The sequence below is a fragment of the Ranitomeya variabilis genome, chromosome 2 (assembly GCF_051348905.1).
Source record: "Ranitomeya variabilis isolate aRanVar5 chromosome 2, aRanVar5.hap1, whole genome shotgun sequence".
Taxonomy (NCBI): Eukaryota; Metazoa; Chordata; class Amphibia; order Anura; family Dendrobatidae; genus Ranitomeya; species Ranitomeya variabilis.
In genome coordinates, this window is record NC_135233.1 from 78,358,704 (window position 1) to 78,376,476 (window position 17,773).

The following is a 17,773-nucleotide window of genomic DNA, read 5'->3' on the forward strand; positions in this document are numbered from 1 at the left end:
AGTAAACCATCTCATATCCCCATTTTTTTTGCATATTCCACACTACTAATGTTAGTAGTGTGTGTATGCAAAATTTCAGCGCTGTAGCTGCTGAAATAAAGGGTTAAATGGCGTAAAAAATTGGCGTGGGCTCCCGCGCAATTTTCTCCGCCAGAATGGTAAAGCCAGTGACTGAGGGCAGATATTAATAGCCAGGAGAGGGTCCATGGTTATTGGCCCCCCCTGGCTACAAACATCTGCCCCCAGCCACCCCAGAAAAGGCACATCTGGAAGATGCGCCTATTCTGGCACTTGGCCACTCTCTTCCCACTCCCTGTAGCGGTGGGCTATGGGGTAATGAAGGGTTAATGCCACCTTGCTATTGGAAGGTGACATTAAGCCAGATTAATAATGGAGAGGTGTCAATTATGACACCTATCCATTATTAATCCAATTGTTGGAAAGGGTTAAAAAACACACACACACATGATTTAAAAGTAGTTTAATGAAATAAACACAGCGGTTGTTGTAATAATTTATTGTTCTCTCAATCCATCCGGAACACCCTCGCTTGGAAAAATAATAAACGCACAAGATACATACCTTCTGGTGAACCGTCTCGTCCCACGAAGTAATCCATCTGAAGGGGTTAACTAATATTACAGGCACGAGCTGGGATAAACCACTCGCTCGTACCTGTAATCCCCGGGTGCTGAAAGGAAAGCAGGATCTGTACTTACATTGAGTCGTGGTGAGGTGCCCTCTGGTGGATGTTCTCATGAACTGCAGCCTGGGAACTTTTTCCCACGCTCCAGGTCATATGAGGACATCCACCAGGGGGCGCATCACCGCGACTGAAGGAAATGTAGGTCAATGACCTACATTTCATTCATTCGCCGGGGAATTACAAGCACGAGCACACAGCTGCATTTAGCAGGGCTCCTGCCTGTAATATTAGTTAACCCCTTCAGATGGATTACTTCGTGGGACGAGACGATTCACCAGAAGGTATGTATCTTGTGCGTTTATTATTTTTCCAAGCGAGGGTGTTCCGGATGGATTGAGAGAACAATAAATTATTACAACAACCGCTGTGTTTATTTCATTAAACTACTTTTAAATCATGTGTGTGTGTGTTTTTTAACCCTTTCCAACAATTGGATTAATAATGGATAGGTGTCATAATTGACGCCTCTCCATTATTAATCTGGCTTCATGTCACCTTCCAATAGCAAGGTGGCATTAACCCTTCATTACCCCATAGCCCACCGCTACAGGGAGTGGGAAGAGAGTGGCCAAGTGCCAGAATAGGCGCATCTTCCAGATGTGCCTTTTCTGGGGTGGCTGGGGGCAGATGTTTTTAGCCACGGGGGGGCCAATAACCATGGACCCTCTCCTGGCTATTAATATCTGCCCTCAGTCACTGGCTTTACCACTCTGGCGGAGAAAATTGCGCGGGAGCCCACGCCAATCTTTTCCGCCATTTAACCCTTTATTTTAGCAGCTACAGCGGCCAAATTTTGCACATACACACTACTAACATTAGTAGTGTGGAATATGCAAAAAAAAGGGGGATATGAGATGGTTTACTGTATGTAAACCATGTCTCATATCCTGTCAGGTTTGTGAAGGAGAAATGCAAAGCCGGCAATTGAATTACCGGCTATTCACAGATATCGCGCTGAATGAAATATAAATACAGAATATATATATATATGTGTCTCAATGACATATATATATATATACACTCACTGGCCACTTTATTAGGTACACCTGTCCAACTTCTTGTTAACACTTAATTTCTAATCAGCCAATCACATGGCGGCAGCTCAGTGCATTTAGGCATGTAGACATGGTCAAGACAATTTCCTGCAGTTCAAACCGAGCATCAGTGTGGGGAAGAAAGGTGATTTGAGTGCCTTTGAACGTGGCATGGTTGTTGGTGCCAGAAGGGCTGGTCTGAGTATTTCAGAAACTGCTGATCTACTGGGATTTTCACGCACAACCATCTCTAGGGTTTACAGAGAATGGTCCGAAAAAGAAAAAAAATCCAGTGAGCGGCAGTTCTGTGGGCAGAAATGCCTTGTTGATGCCAGAGGTCAGAGGAGAATGGGCAGACTGGTTCGAGCTGATAGAAAGGCAACAGTGACTCAAATCGCCACCCGTTACAACCAAGGTAGGCCTAAGAGCATCTCTGAACGCACAGTGCGTCGAACTTTGAGGCAGATGGGCTACAGCAGCAGAAGACCACACCGGGTACCACTCCTTTCAGCTAAGAACAGGAAACTGAGGCTACAATTTGTACAAGCTCATCGAAATTGGACAGTAGAAGATTGGAAAAACGTTGCTTGGTCTGATGAGTCTCGATTTCTGCTGCGACATTCGGATGGTAGGGTCAGAATTTGGCGTAAACAACATGAAAGCATGGATCCATCCTGCCTTGTATGGAGCATCTTTGGGATGTGCAGCCGACAAATCTGCGGCAACTGTGTGATGCCATCATGTCAATATGGACCAAAATCTCTGAGGAATGCTTCCAGCACCTTGTTGAATCTATGCCACGAAGAATTGAGGCAGTTCTGAAGGCAAAAGGGGGTCCAACCCATTACTAGCATCGTGTACCTAATAAAGTGGCCGGTGAGTGTATGTGTGTGTCTCACTGACATATATATATATATACCTATTCTATGTGTACACATTTATTCTACCTATTCTGTTCTATTCTGTCAGTGTGATTCTACAGCAGATAGGAGCTGGGCCATAGAGAATCATTGGGCCGTGTGCAATGCGTATTTTCTGGACGTATTTTCTGCGCTCATACGTCCGTAAAACTCGCTAGTGTGACACCGGCCTTACAATTTATTTCTCTTTCCTCTGACATGAGCTAGCATACCAGAGGAAAAGGAAATGGCTTCATTCCCCCCCCCCCCCCCCGAGTCTCCCTGCTCTGTTCCCCGGCCCTCCGCGTCATCTTCCTGGAAGAAAATGGCAGGCGCATGCGCAGTGCAGCAACCGAGATCTGCTGGATGGTACCCGGCAACAGTAGGAAATTTTTCATATTGGTTCATTTTGATCACTGTGATAGACCCTATCACAGTGATCAAAATAAAAATAAAAAATATATAGTGTTAGGGTTTGCGGAACGCACCGAATATATTTATTGATGTGATTGGTGCGTTCCCAACCCGGGATCCACCGTGAAGGAAATATCCTGCCGCTAAGTGAATGGTGGCACAATATGGCGGTATTAACCAGCTCTGTTGCTTCACAGAGCGGCTGAGAAAGCAAAGCTCTGTGCCCTGTTAACTCTCACAGAGACAAAAGGCTAACTACCCAGAAGAGAGCAGTCAGTGGTCATGCATGCACACAACACTCCTCACCGGAGGTGCCAGCATTCTAGGGGCTTATTTCAGCCGGGTCCCTGAACACATTCACGCATATGACCACAGTGGCGCAAAGCATATAACTTTAGAAGATACTAGCGCATGGCCGTGTCTGTAGTACATGCCTGCACAAGGCAATCTTGCCTTGCGCAGGCGTGTACTATGGAGGACAGAGAATGAACTTCAATCCAATATTGCAGCCAGCATGCAGCCAGCGGGTAAGGAAAGGGTGAATCAAACACCCGAAAACCCCGTCCCTATGGCTGAAGATTGTTCCCTCCAAATTCAGGTGACAGTGTCCCTTTAAATAGCTGCAGCACGTACAGGACCTTCCAAAAGAGGACCAATGGGAGACTGCTACAGAGCCTGCGTACCTACAGGACCTTCCTAGAAAGACCAATAGATTTGGCTGCAGTACCTGAACATGTGACCCTTGATCTCCACTGAGAGCTCTTACCCTGGGCATGCTCAGTGTTTGCAAAGCAGGACTTAGTCCCAGAAAAGCCTGTTCGCCGTAGATCAGTGCAGGGTACAATAGCAGAGCCTGGAGAGGCAGCAAAAACCCTTTGCACTGAACCAGACTCAGTGAGACGCTGGGACCGACATCTCCGCTGAGCAGGCTCCACTGCGGCCGATGGAGAATGGGAGACCGCAGCAGACACGGATCGAGATTCCTCCTGTGCAGCAGAGGAAACTCGACTCCTAACACATAGTAAATCAAACCCCCCCTTTGTCACCCAGTAGTTACATCAAAATGATAAAATATTTTTTTTTATTTTACAAATTCTTTGCAGTTAGGGTTGGGGTTAGGGCTGTGGTTAGGGTTGGGGTTAGAGTTGTGTTAGGGTTGCTTTGGGGTTGTGTTAGGGTTGGGGTTAGGGTTAGGGCTCATTTCCACATGAGAGTCACACGTCCGTATCTCGCATGTGGAAACCAAGCCCTGGTGCCGGCACTCAGGAGCGGAGCTGTGCAGCTCCATGTGTTCCTATGCGGCCGCACGCTCCGCTCCTCAGTGCCGGCTCCACAGCTTGGTTTCCACATGCGAGATACGGACGTGTGACTCGCATGTGGAAATGAGCCCTTAGAGTGAGAATTGGTTTTATTTCAAAATGGAAAAGAAATGTGATGACAATATGACAGCTAGTGTTGAGTGCAAGTGCTCGTTGCTCAAGTTTGCATCAGATGCTCTGGTATGCACCGAGTATCTCAGATACCCCGCATGTTTTTTTAGGGATGTCTAACAGCCAAGAAACAGGCGAGGAAGAGATTCGAGCATGTCACTCGAGCACCCACGATATTTGGTGAATACCCAAGCACCTGATACAAACTGGAGTAGCGAGCACTTGTGCTCAACACTAATAATGACATATTCAATATTACAGGCTAATGTTATCAAATTCTGTGTCATACCTCTGGGTACAACATGCTCACTATAACCCTGGATAAAATACTTGAGGGGTGAGATTTCCAAAATGGGGTCACTTGTGGGGTGTTTCCTCTATTTAGACACATCGGGGGCTCTCAAAAATGCAACACTGTGCACGCCATCGATTCCAGACAATTTTGCATTCAAAACATCATACGGTGCTCCTTCCCTTCCGAGCTCTGCTGTGCACCCAAATAGTACAGGGTCGGCCATTTATATGAATACACCTAAATAAAATGGGAATGGTTGGTGATATCAACTTCCTGTTTGTGGAACATTAGTATATGGGAGGGGGAAAGCTTTTCAAGATGGTTGGTGACCATGGCGGCCATTTTGAAGTCGGCCATTTAGGATTCAACTTTATTTTTTTCTATGGGAAGAGGGTCATGTGACACATCAAACTTATTGAGAATTTCACAAGAAAAACAATGGTGTGCTTGATTTTAACATAACTATTTTCTTTCATGAGTTATTTACAAATTTCTCTTTGTTTACAGCCATTGACATGTTGCAGAGGTTAACACGTGAGAAGCGGATAGAAATTGTGTTGATGTCTGGTGAATGCAGTACCTGGGACATTGTAGCAGATTTCAATAGCAAAAAGAAAAGTCCAGCTCACCATAGTCGTTGTCCCAAGAAACTCGGAGCACGGAAACGCTGTGTCAAGGCGTGAAGAAACCAAAAATGAAGAAAGAATTCCAGCTCAACGAGACTGTGAAAAAGTAAAAACTGGGTACTTTATTCACTTCCTATCAGAAGCAGAGGATAAAACATAAGCACAATATAATAAAAACACTATCTACGCGTTTCAGGTGGAACAGCACCCTTAATCATGATATCTAGTGTGCAGCCTGTTCCATGCTTTTTATATAAAAAGCATGGAACAGGCTGCACACTAGATATCAGTGTCTAGCATCATTCAGCAAGAGCCCACAGGGTAGCACTCGCTGCATATCATTGGAGAGTGGCATCATTCGAACATCCCTTCTGTGGATATTAGCTACTCACAAATGTCACCCTTACAAAATCCAGCTGCTGCAACATCTCAACGAGGATGACCCACATCGGCACGCTGAATTTGCAGAATGGGCAAAACAAAAATTGGAACAGGACCCTCAGTTTACACAGAACATTATATTCAGTGATGAGGTAATCTTTTTTGTGAATGGTGAAGTTAACAAACAAAACCATCGCTATTGGTCTGACACTATCCCACAGTGCATATATGTTTCCAATAATGTTGTAACACAAATTATACTACAGAGTCTGCCTATGGGGGTGCTGCCTTATAGTACAGGGTCTGCCTATGGGGTGCTGTCTTATTGTGCAAGGTTTGCCTATGGGGGTGCTGCCTTGTGCTATAGAGTCTGTCTATGGGGGTGCATTATACAATATAGAGTAGGCCTATGGGAAGTGCATTATACTATATTAAGGACTATCTGGTGCATTATACTAAATGGAGGTGATCTAGGGGGCCATCATACAGTGTGGAGATTACAGTGAGGGACCATCATACAGTGTGGGGATTACAGTGAAGGGGCCATAACATAGTGTGGAGATTACAGTGAGGAGGCCATCATACAGTGTTGGAACCATCAAACAGTTTGGGGGATACTAAGGGATCAGTATAGTATGTGGGTGGTACTATACAGTGAGTGGGCCTTATACTGTGTACTGTCTCCTCCATAAATCTCTGAACTAATCTCCCAATATCTTCCCTCACGTAATCTTCGGTCCTCCCAAGACCTCCTTCTCTCCTCCACACTTATTCGCTCCTCATCCAGTCGCCTCCAAGACTTCTCCCGAATGTCCCCCATCCTCTGGAATTCTCTGCAACAACACATCCGACTATCAACCACATTCGGATCCTTCAGACGGAACTTGAAAACTCACCTCTTCAGGAAAGCATACAGCCTGCACTGACCCCGCTGCCTCCTCATCACTACCGAAGCTACCGCCTCACCAACACCGGAGCTCGTGCAACCCTCAACATTACTGTCTCCTTCCCCATAATCCTGTGGAATGTAAGCCCGCAAGGGCAGGGTCCTCACCCTTCTGTATCAGTCTGTCATTGTTAGTTTGTTTACTGTAAATGATATCTGTAATTTGTATGTAACCTATTCTCATGTACAGCACCATGGAACCAATGGTGCTATATAAATAAATAAATAATAATAATAATAAAAAATAATACTGTGTATAAGAGAGCTGTACAGGGGGGAGACTGGGGACATTATTAAATGTAAAGTGGGCACTTATGGTTATAGGGGAACTTGGGTTACTGTGACTATGAAAGGGGCACAGGGCATTATTACTTTCTAGGGGGCAAAATAAGGGCTAGACAACCCCTTTAATAGTTTTGCACACAGTGTACCAATACTACCACATACAAGAAACAAATAAAAAAAATAATAATGTCCCTTTATGTGCCCCTAATATATTAATCATTTCCTCCTATGTGACCCATATACAGTAATATTGTCCCCTTCTCTGGCCCCCATATAGTAATAATGTCCCCCTTTGCTGCCCCCTTACAATAATATTGGCCCCCATACAGTCATAATATGCTCTAACACGGCTTGGTCCTTATACACTAATATTATATGAATCATATATAGATTGATGGAGCTGCTCCATGTTTAGTGGTTGCAGTTATCTGACCCATTGTGACATCACTCGTGTTCCGCTCCTTGTGATGTCACACAGAGATCTCCATTGTGACATCACGGAATTTGTGGTTATAAGGCAGCGACGCTGCAGGAAGAGGCTTTGTCTGAAGAAGCTCACTGTGGATTACACATTAAGCGATATTTCTTCAGGCTGAAATGCTCTTTCGATTTCTTTTAATCGTGAGTGTGCTATTAGCACGTATGGAAGACGTGTCTGCCATCATCCGCCGCCGTGATCCGGTGCCAAACCATATGGCGCCTGTCAACATCCACTGCCAAGATTCCTGGCCAACGTATCCCTGCTGGGATTGTAAGTACTTTTCCAAATATTCACATATTATGGGGTAAACACCATTAGGCTGGGTGAAGGCTTATTTTTGTGCCCCGAGTTCACATTTTTACTGATACCATTTTGGGGTCCAGTCAATGTTTTGATCGCCTTTTATTGCAATGTTGCAGCTGCCAAAACATTTTATTCTGGCGATTTCGATTTTTAATCATTTCCTCCTATGTGAACCATATACAGTAATTTTGTCCCCTTATCTGGCCCCCATATAGTAATAATGTCCCCTATGCTGCCCCCATACATTAATATTGGCCCCTATATGGCACTCATCTGGTAAACCTGTCCCCCATGTGTTCATCATGAGTTAATATCGCCACCCTATGTGGCCCAGTAATAGTAATGTCTCCCTGTGCCCCAACACATGAATAATGTCTCTCTATGCGGCCCCCATACATTCATAATACCCTGTAACGCGGCTTGGTCCTTATACATTAATATTATATTAATCATATATAGATTGATGGAGCTGCTCCATGTTTAGTGGTTGCAGTTATCTGACCCATTGTGACATCACTCGTGTTCCGCTCCTCATGTTCCGCACATCATAATGTCACATTGACATTGATCTCCATTGACAAATGGAGCGATAACAAAAGTGTATTTAGAATTATTTTTTAAAGTGTTTAATTTTTAATGAACTTTTTCATTTTTTACTGTATTTTTACTGTACTTAATAGTCCTCTTTAGGGACATGAAGCTGTGATTGGTTGATTGTGCTATACATAACAGTGGATAAACACTGCTATGTATAGCTAAAGCCACGTTCTCCTATGAACGCCAGCTACAGGCTGACTTTCACAAGAGGATCCGCACAACAAGCATGGCATCTTCAGCAGACCCTCGGCTATCATGGCAACCCATCGTCACCCCCCAACATGTCACGGGTACGCCGATCAGCTTCTGATATGACCCCCCGCGGCACGTGTTAAATGCAAATGTCAGAGATTCATAGCGGCATTAAACAGGTTAACACCCATCGGTGGAGCTCTACTCCACCCGCAACTGTTAAAATCACATGAATCAGCCATTAACTTCCAAGAGACATGCAGGCTTGACATGAGAACGGCATTATACACAAGGACACGACCTTTGACGTACATGTACGTCAAAGGTCATGAAGGATCTAATGCTAAATACATGACCAGGACTGATACAAGTGTTTAGTCAAATAATATATAGATAAGACATAGAAGTGTAATACTGCAGGCTGGATACAATAACTTCTACATGTAACAGAAGGGAGGTATAGGAAATACCGTATATACTCAAGTATAAGCCGACCCGAGTATAAGCCGAGACCCCTAATTTTGCCACAAAAAACTGAGAAAACTTAATAACTCGAGTATAAGCTTAGGGTGGAAAATGCAGCAGCTACCGGTAAATGTCAAAAATAAAAATAGGTGCCAATAAAAGTAAAATTAATTGAGACATCAGTAAGTTAAGTGTTTTTGAATATCCATATTGGATCAGGAGCCCCATATAATGCTCCATACAGTTTATGATGGCCCCATAAGATGCTCCATATTAAAATATGCCCCATATAATGCTGCACAAATGCTGATTATGGCCCCATAAGATGCTCCATACAGACATTTGCCCATATAATGCTGCACAAATGCTGATTATGGCCCCATAAGATGCTCCATACAGACATTTGCCCATATAATGCTGCACAAATGCTGATTATGGCCCCATAAGATGCTCCATACAGACATTTGCCCCATATAATGCTGCACAAATGCTGATTATGGCCCCATAAGATGCTCCATACAGACATTTGCCCCACATAATGATGCACAAATGCTGATTATGGCCCCATAAGATGCTCCATACAGACATTTGCCCCATATAATGCTGCACAAATGCTGATTTTGGCCCCATAAGATGCTCCATACAGACATTTGCCCCACATAATGATGCACAAATGCTGATTATGGCCCCATAAGATGCTCCATACAGACATTTGCCCCATATAATGCTGCACAAATGCTGATTATGGCCCCATAAGATGCTCCATACAGACATTTGCCCCATATAATGCTGCACAAATGCTGATTATGGCCCCATAAGATGATCCATACAGACATTTGCCCATATAATGCTGCACAAATGCTGATTATGGCCCCATAAGATGCTCCATACAGACATTTGCCCCATATAATGCTGCACAAATGCTGATTATGGCCCCATAAGATGCTCCATACAGACATTTGCCCCATATAATGCTGTACAAATGCTGATTATGGCCCCATAAGATGCTCCATACAGACATTTGCCCCATATAATGCTGCACAAATGCTGATTATGGCCCCATAAGATGCTCCATACAGACATTTGCCCCATATAATGCTGCACAAATGCTGATTATGGCCCCCATAAGATGCTCCATACAGACATTTGCCCCATATAATGCTGCACAAATGCTGATTATGGCCCCCATAAGATGCTCCATACAGACATTAGCCCCATATAATGCTGCACAAATGCTGATTATCGCCCCATAAGATGCTCCATACAGACATTTGCCCCATATAATGCTGCACAAATGCTGATTATGGCCCCATAAGATGCTCCATACAGACATTTGCCCCATATAATGCTGCACAAATGCTGATTATGGCCCCCATAAGATGCTCCATACAGACATTTGCCCCATATAATGCTGCACAAATGCTGATTATGGCCCCATAAGATGCTCCATACAGACATTTGCCCCATATAATGCTGCACAAATGCTGATTATGGCCCCATAAGATGCTCCATACAGACATTTGCCCCATATAATGCTGTACAAATGCTGATTATGGCCCCATAAGATGCTCCATACAGACATTTGCCCCATATAATGCTGCACAAATGCTGATTATGGCCCCATAAGATGCTCCATACAGACATTTGCCCCATATAATGCTGCACAAATGCTGATTATGGCCCCATAAGATGCTCCATACAGACATTTGCCCCATATAATGCTGCACAAATGCTGATTATGGCCCCATAAGATGCTCCATACAGACATTTGCCCCATATAATGCTGTACAAATGCTGATGATCGCCCCATAAGATGCTCCATACAGACATTTGCCCCATATAATGCTGCACAAATGCTGATTATGGCCCCATAAGATGCTCCATACAGACATTTGCCCCATATAATGCTGCACAAATGCTGATTATCGCCCCATAAGATGCTCCATACAGACATTTGCCCCATATAATGCTGCACAAATGCTGATTATCACCCCATAAGATGCTCCATAGAGATATTTGCCTCATATGCTGTGCTGGGATAAAAAAGAAATTAATACCATAATCCGAAACAAGGGGTTTAGTGTAGGCAGAACACAAACACTTCGGTTATAGATGCTGAATTTAATTTACCTATTGAGGTATGAAGTGACACATTAGTAAGTAACGATAAAAGGATCTTTATTGAACAATTAGTTTAAAATAACGATATTAAAAAGACAGGGTGATGTAAACAATTGAACCTCCAAAAAGATAAAAACAGGTGGTGACCAGCGATTTCCCAGTAGTGATATATTTCACATATTAAATGTACATATACGTATTACTATGCTATAAATAAATAATTAATACCCCCATAGAACAGAGAAGGTTGTCTATGTGGATGGACGTGGAACACGTCTCCTTATAGATACCGCATACCAAACTAATGTCTAATTATAGGGTATAGCACAGAGATAGATAATTGATAATGATAATTAATAAATGTGAAAATTAAACGGTACCCTAATTACAAAAAATTAAAAGATGGCTCTGGCTGTGGTGCTAATGATTTTTTTTGGAAATAATATAGAAGTGAAAAGTGAGGTATTACTACCTAATAATTACTGCTGTGCATGAGAACACAGCAGCAATAAACTGGGAGGAAAATTGGCCACTAGATGGCAATGTAAGACATGGGAGAGGAAAATAACAATTTCCTTAGAAAGGCAGCCAACGGAAAAGAAAATGGGGAAGAGGATTAGAAGAAGAAAAAGAAAGTCACATACTCACCTCTCGTCGCTCAGGCCTCCGGCACTTGCTATATTCACCTGTCCGCGTTCCACCGTCGGCGCCGCCGTGTCTTCCGCATCCTCAGCACTGACTGTTCAGGCAGAGGGCGGCACGCACACTAATCGCGTCATCGTGCCCTCTGACCTGAGCGTCACTGCAGAGGATGCAGAAGACGGAGCGGCGCCGACGGTGGAACGTGGGACAGGTGAATATCGCACACTGCGTTATACTCACCTGCTCCTGGCGCGGTCCCTGGTTCCCCGGCGTCGGCAGCTTCTTCCTGTAGTGAGCGGTCACATGGTACCGCTCATTACAGTAATGAATATGCGGCTCCACCCCTATGGGAGTGGAGTCGGGTCCATATTAATTACTGTAATGAGCGGTACCATTAATTTGAAGTAAACCCGATGTTCTGTAGCCAATGTGCCTTCCTAATAAATGCTGCAATTAGACTCCACTCCTGGATCAATCCCTCTTCTCCAGTAATCTAGAGCAGATATCTAGTAATATTATCTATTTATGGAAAAGCCTCCAGATGTCTTTTTTTCCTCTAGACACACAGGCCCTTTTGATATGTTTACATGCCTGGATATAGAAAGATAGATCCGGGGCCTAACGATCGAGGTCACAGTGAGTGCGACCAGGCCTGGGTAGGTGGGCCCTGCAGACATACATTGAGCTGAAATTCACTGCGGCACAAATATTCACCGAGTGGCGCATGCTAGCAATGTCATGCGCTTCCCGTCACTGGCGCGCTAAAGTCAGCTGCCGACTTCTGCTCCGGCTATGGAAGAAGATGTCACAAGTAGTGGGAGTGGGGGAAGTTGAATAGAATCATTTCATTTTTTTACTTTTGCTGTAAAACAGGGACATTATTACTGTAAAAATATACCGAGATGGGGGGTATATATAACTGGAAGGAGCCAAGAATGGGGGGCATTATACGAGGAAAGGGTCCAGGATGGAGGACATTATACCAGGAGGAGGCAAAGGAATGAGGACTTTATACTGGGAAAGGGAGACATTATACCGAGGAAATTATACTGGGAAAGGGAGACATTATACCAGGATGTAGGACATTATACCTAGAAGGGGCCAAGGATAAAGACTTTATATCAAGATGGTGGATATTATTACTGAATGAGGTCCAGGATGGGGAACATTATTACAGGAAGGGGCCAGGATGGGTGATATTATTATATGAAGGGCCAGAATTGGGGACTTTATTACAGGATGGGGACATTGTACACGAGGGGGCAAACACGTATGTCTTCACAGGATCTGGATTGCTACAAGAGACCATACATCTGACAAATATGCAGGTGGGACCCAGGTCAAAATTTTTCACCGTGACTCATCGGTCTCTACCTAAGCAACTGGATAGATCTCTATATAGTCCATTATATCTATTGTATATTAATATGGCATCATCCCTGAGACAATCTTGCAAACTAAGGCTTCTTTCACACTAGCGTCAGGCTCGGCCCGTCGCAGTACGTCGGGCCGAGGTTCCCGACGCTAGCGTTGTCTCCACTGCACAACGGGGGCAGCGGATGCATTTTTCCAGCGCATCCGCTACCCCATTGTGAGCTGCGGGGATGTGCGGAGAGGTGGGGGCGGAAAAAGCGGTCCGTCGTCTGCAAAAAACGTTACATGCAACGTTTTTTGCGGCCGACGGTCCGCCACAACACGGCGCAACCATCGCGCGACGGTTGCGACGTGTGGCAATCCGTCGCAATGCGTCGCGTAATGTTAGTCAATGCAAAAAAAATGCATCCTGCAAGCACTTTTGCAGGATGCGTTTTTTCTGCAAAACGACGCATTGCGACAGATTGCAGTTAACGCTATTGTGAAAGTAGCCTTAAGCCCCATTTTTTAATCGTCTTGCCGGGTCCTACAGTCCAATAGAAAATTGAATAGAGTCACAGGTTTCTCTGCTGCAGATTGAGCAGGACTCAGGTTCTGAGCTGTGTATAACCCCGCCACAGCTTTGTGTTTACATTGTATATTGACAGAAAGCGGCTAATCAGTGCTGGAGGTCTGGCTGGACTAGGAGGCGCAAGACCAGTTGTCCTGTAGTGATAATCAATTGCTGGTAAAACAGTTATTCAATTGAAACAGTCCAGTAATTGACACATCGGTATAATAAAGGTCTATGCTTCTACATTATGGCTGTCTCAGATAACATGGCAAAAGCCTGGTGACAGATTCCCTTTGATAATAATGGCATAGTGTATTACAGACAAGTTATTGAATATATATAATATACATATTCTTTCTTCTTTTTCAGTGGATGGTATTGTTCCTCTAAACATCTCTTGGAATGAATTCATAATTTATGTAATGGTACTTTCCATCACCATGTTCCTCCTTGGAATATTCATTGGTGTCATCTGTGAAATCATATGGAGGTGAGTATTGTAAAGGATGATTTATATTGTACATGGGAGTCTGTAAAAAATGACATCTTTATTACCGATGAGAGGCTCTGACAACATTCTGCCAAATCATGCAGGTTTTATTTAGAGATTCGATTCACAGCAAAATTATTCTTCACAAATTGATTGTTCCTTATTATGCTCTGGGGTCTCCCCAGTCCCAGATCATAATAAATGGAGGAAAAAAGAAAATAAAGTTCATGCATCACCAAGCCCCTCTCCGGAAGCCCCACTGCTCTCTGCCCGCAGCTCGCGCACAGTGTTGGCTCTTAGTTGGGGCTTACATGAGCAAAGACCTTCCAGGGCCCACTTGTAGCCAAAGTTCCAATCCAAAGGGAACACTTGGCCAGAGGCGCGGTACAATGATAGTGTGGAAAACTGGCCATCGAGAATAAAGCAGCAGAAGTCGGTCAGAGAGGAGAGCTAAACTTTTTGCCAGCGCTCTACTGTTCCGCAAGCTGGAGGCTGCAGCTAGCTTCCACTTTGTCTTATTTGCGTGGAGTGAATTACAAACAATCTCCAAAATTCTGAGTTTTGTAAATATGAGCAAAATTAAATTCCACTCAAATAAATCCACTCATGGCTAATCTTCATATTACCTTACAATCCAGTACGATCCACACATATTGAACTTTCATGTACATGAAAAATGGTTGATAAATACCAAAATGTTACTTATTGCCAATGTTTCTACAGAATGTAAGAGACAAATGAATGAAGAAACATAAGAGTCTATATTTCATTCTGCAGAATACAGATATGTTACTCTGTAATTCACAATATACCTTATATTTTACTGTTTTAAAGACATCTGACACAGGATGAATCCGGGAGAGATGATGGATCTGATGAAGACTACTACAGAGTGACTACTGATAAACCTCTTGGTAAGTACAGCCTAACCAATCTGACACTAAAGCAGTTCTCCAGGATAAGAAAAACAGGGCTGCCATAAAAAGAACAAAAAAACCCCTGTGCTTTCAAACTCTTCAGCTTGTTCCTGGTATTGCAGCTCTGTACATTCCCTTCACTGGAGCGGAGCTACAATACCGGGCACAACCTGTACACAGGGGTGGTCTTATTTTTCAAACAAACCAATTACATTTTTCTAACCCTGGACAAGACTATAAAATCTATATGCCAATAGTTAGTTTTGCTTTTTTATAACTTGGTAACAGCTTTATGACGTCGATGACTTACTCTGGGGACATTTGATACTTAATAGAAGAACATCTTTTTCGAAATGGTCTCTTAACCCTTTCGTGCCAGAGCCTTTTTGGCCTTCATAACCAGGCCATTTTTTTTCATTCTGACCAGTGTCACTTTATGTGGTAATAATTATTGAAAGTTTCATCGGATCCCACCGATTCTGAGACAGTTTTTTCAATACATACTTTACTCCATTACAGTGGTAAAATTTGTTCAGTTTAAATTGCGTTTATGTCTGAAAATATCGGAAAATTTAGCAATTTTTAATTTTTTAAATTTTAAGTCCTTAAATCAGAGTGTTGTCACACAAAATAGTTAATAAATAACATTTCCCACATGTCTAGCTATCATCAGCACAATTTTTGAAACATAATTTTTTTCTTTAGGAAGTTAAAGGGGTTAAAAGTTGATCAGCAATAGCATATTTCTCATTTTTCCAATTAACCTTGCAAAAACAATTTTGTTAGGGACCACTTCACATTTGAAGTTACTTTGAGGAGCATTTAATACAGAAAATACCCAAAAGTGACATGATTCTAAAAACTGCACCCCTCAAAGTGCTCAAAACCAAAGTTTTTGGTATTCCAAACTCTGACTGCTCTAACTGTAAAGAACCCTTTCCTATTTAGCTGCAGTTATGGTCTTTATTCCATCGGTAATGAGTGCCCCCTAGTCCTAAGTATGGTCCTTGCAAGGAATTAGTCATGTGCTAAACCTTTGTATTGACCACACATATATTTATATATATTAATGACATCACATGTAAGAAGCCCAACTTTTCCACCTCCTATATGAGGCCTTCCATCCCATGTAATAATCTAATTTCCCACTTTTGAACTGACTCTAATTTCTGAATATCTCTTTTAAATGTGCAGCCTTAAAGTGGATCCCATATTCTAGATGTGGCCAGTGTCATAGAGGGAAAAGAAGTACACCCCCAGTGAAAACTCTCTGGCAATTCCCACTCTGATTTCACAAAAGTTACCTTAGTAACAACAAGTATTTTGATTACTAATATCTACTTAACTGAGGCAAATTTTTAAAAAAGTTTTATTCCACTTTACTGCCCATATTACATCATGTGTCCAGTTCAACAAGAAACATTTATGATGAACAGTCTCCTTTACAGAGAACCTGTCATCAAGAAAATACAGTTTAAAATGCAGGTTCCATATTAGAGAGCTGAGGAAGCGGAGTACATTGAGATATAGTTTTGTGAGGAAAGATTCAGTAAAACCCATTTTTTAATCCCTTCACGACATTGAGGTTTTCCCTTTTTGCGTTTCTGTTTTTTCTCCCCTTCTGAAAATATATTAGAAACGCAATGAAAAGAAAAACAACCTTGTAAAAATCGTCTCTTAAAGGATCTTGTCGGTAAAAGATCCGTAGACGTAGAGGTAATAATCTATGGGAAACATAGAGAAGTGTTTATTATCAAAATACTGATTTCTGTGGTTTCTGTTACAGGAAAACATGAGAATAAGCTAAATATTGGAAAGCATGAAGCTCCTCGAAGCTTGGCTGAAAAAAGGGACGAGCTCAAAAACATCAAACTCTCTCCCATTCGGGTTGGTGATGTAATCATCAAATTCAAGTCACATCAGAACGCAATCGTCAACTCTGACAGTAAGTACTCAGGACTTTTATGACAAATTTAATGGGAAAACGCCTTTATAAAAAAAAGTCTCTTAAAGGAAAATGTCAGTGAATAAACCCTAGACATAGAGGTAACTCTACTGGTTTGGTCCATCTTTTTAATACATCACTGTACCAGTTAGAGGTTATAACATTTATATGGATGGCTACGTTCACATTTGCGTTGTGCGCCGCAGCGTCGGCGCCGCAACGCACAACGCAAACAAAAACGCAGTTGCATTTTTAACAAAAAACGCAGCGTTTTGCGCCGCATGCGCCCCCCCAAAGTCTAGACAATGTTTTGCATTTTTTATTGGAAAACGCATGCGTCGTACAACGCACCACGACGCAAGTACTTGCGTCGTCTGCGTTGTCAATACAAATCAATGGGAAAAAAGGCGCATCGACGACGCAAAAGCGACGCAAACACGACGCATGCGTTTTTAAAAAAGTCTGCGCTGCCAAAAAAATGCAACATGTTGCGTTTGCCGCGCCCTGACAGGTGCACCCTAACGCCGCATGCGGCGTACAACGCACCAAAACGCATGACAACGCATGTACATGCCCCAATGTTAAAGATAGGGCCGCACGACGCATGCGTTTTGTTGCGGCGACGACGCTGCGGCGCACAACGCAAATGTGAACGTAGCCTATGATGTTTATTTTAT

The 17,773-nt window shown here is 43.1% G+C and overlaps 1 pseudogene across 1 annotated transcript in view; it reads left to right on the plus strand.

The window, feature by feature from the left end:
- The first annotated feature begins 16,986 nt into the window (after nt 1–16,986).
- Nucleotides 16,987–17,773, plus strand: part of LOC143804464 (DNA-directed RNA polymerase I subunit RPA2-like) — a 129,403-nt pseudogene continuing 128,616 nt past the window's right edge. The window contains exon 1 of the transcript XR_013221029.1: nt 16,987–17,096. The product of XR_013221029.1 is annotated as a DNA-directed RNA polymerase I subunit RPA2-like (transcript). The remainder of the gene's footprint in view (nt 17,097–17,773) is intronic.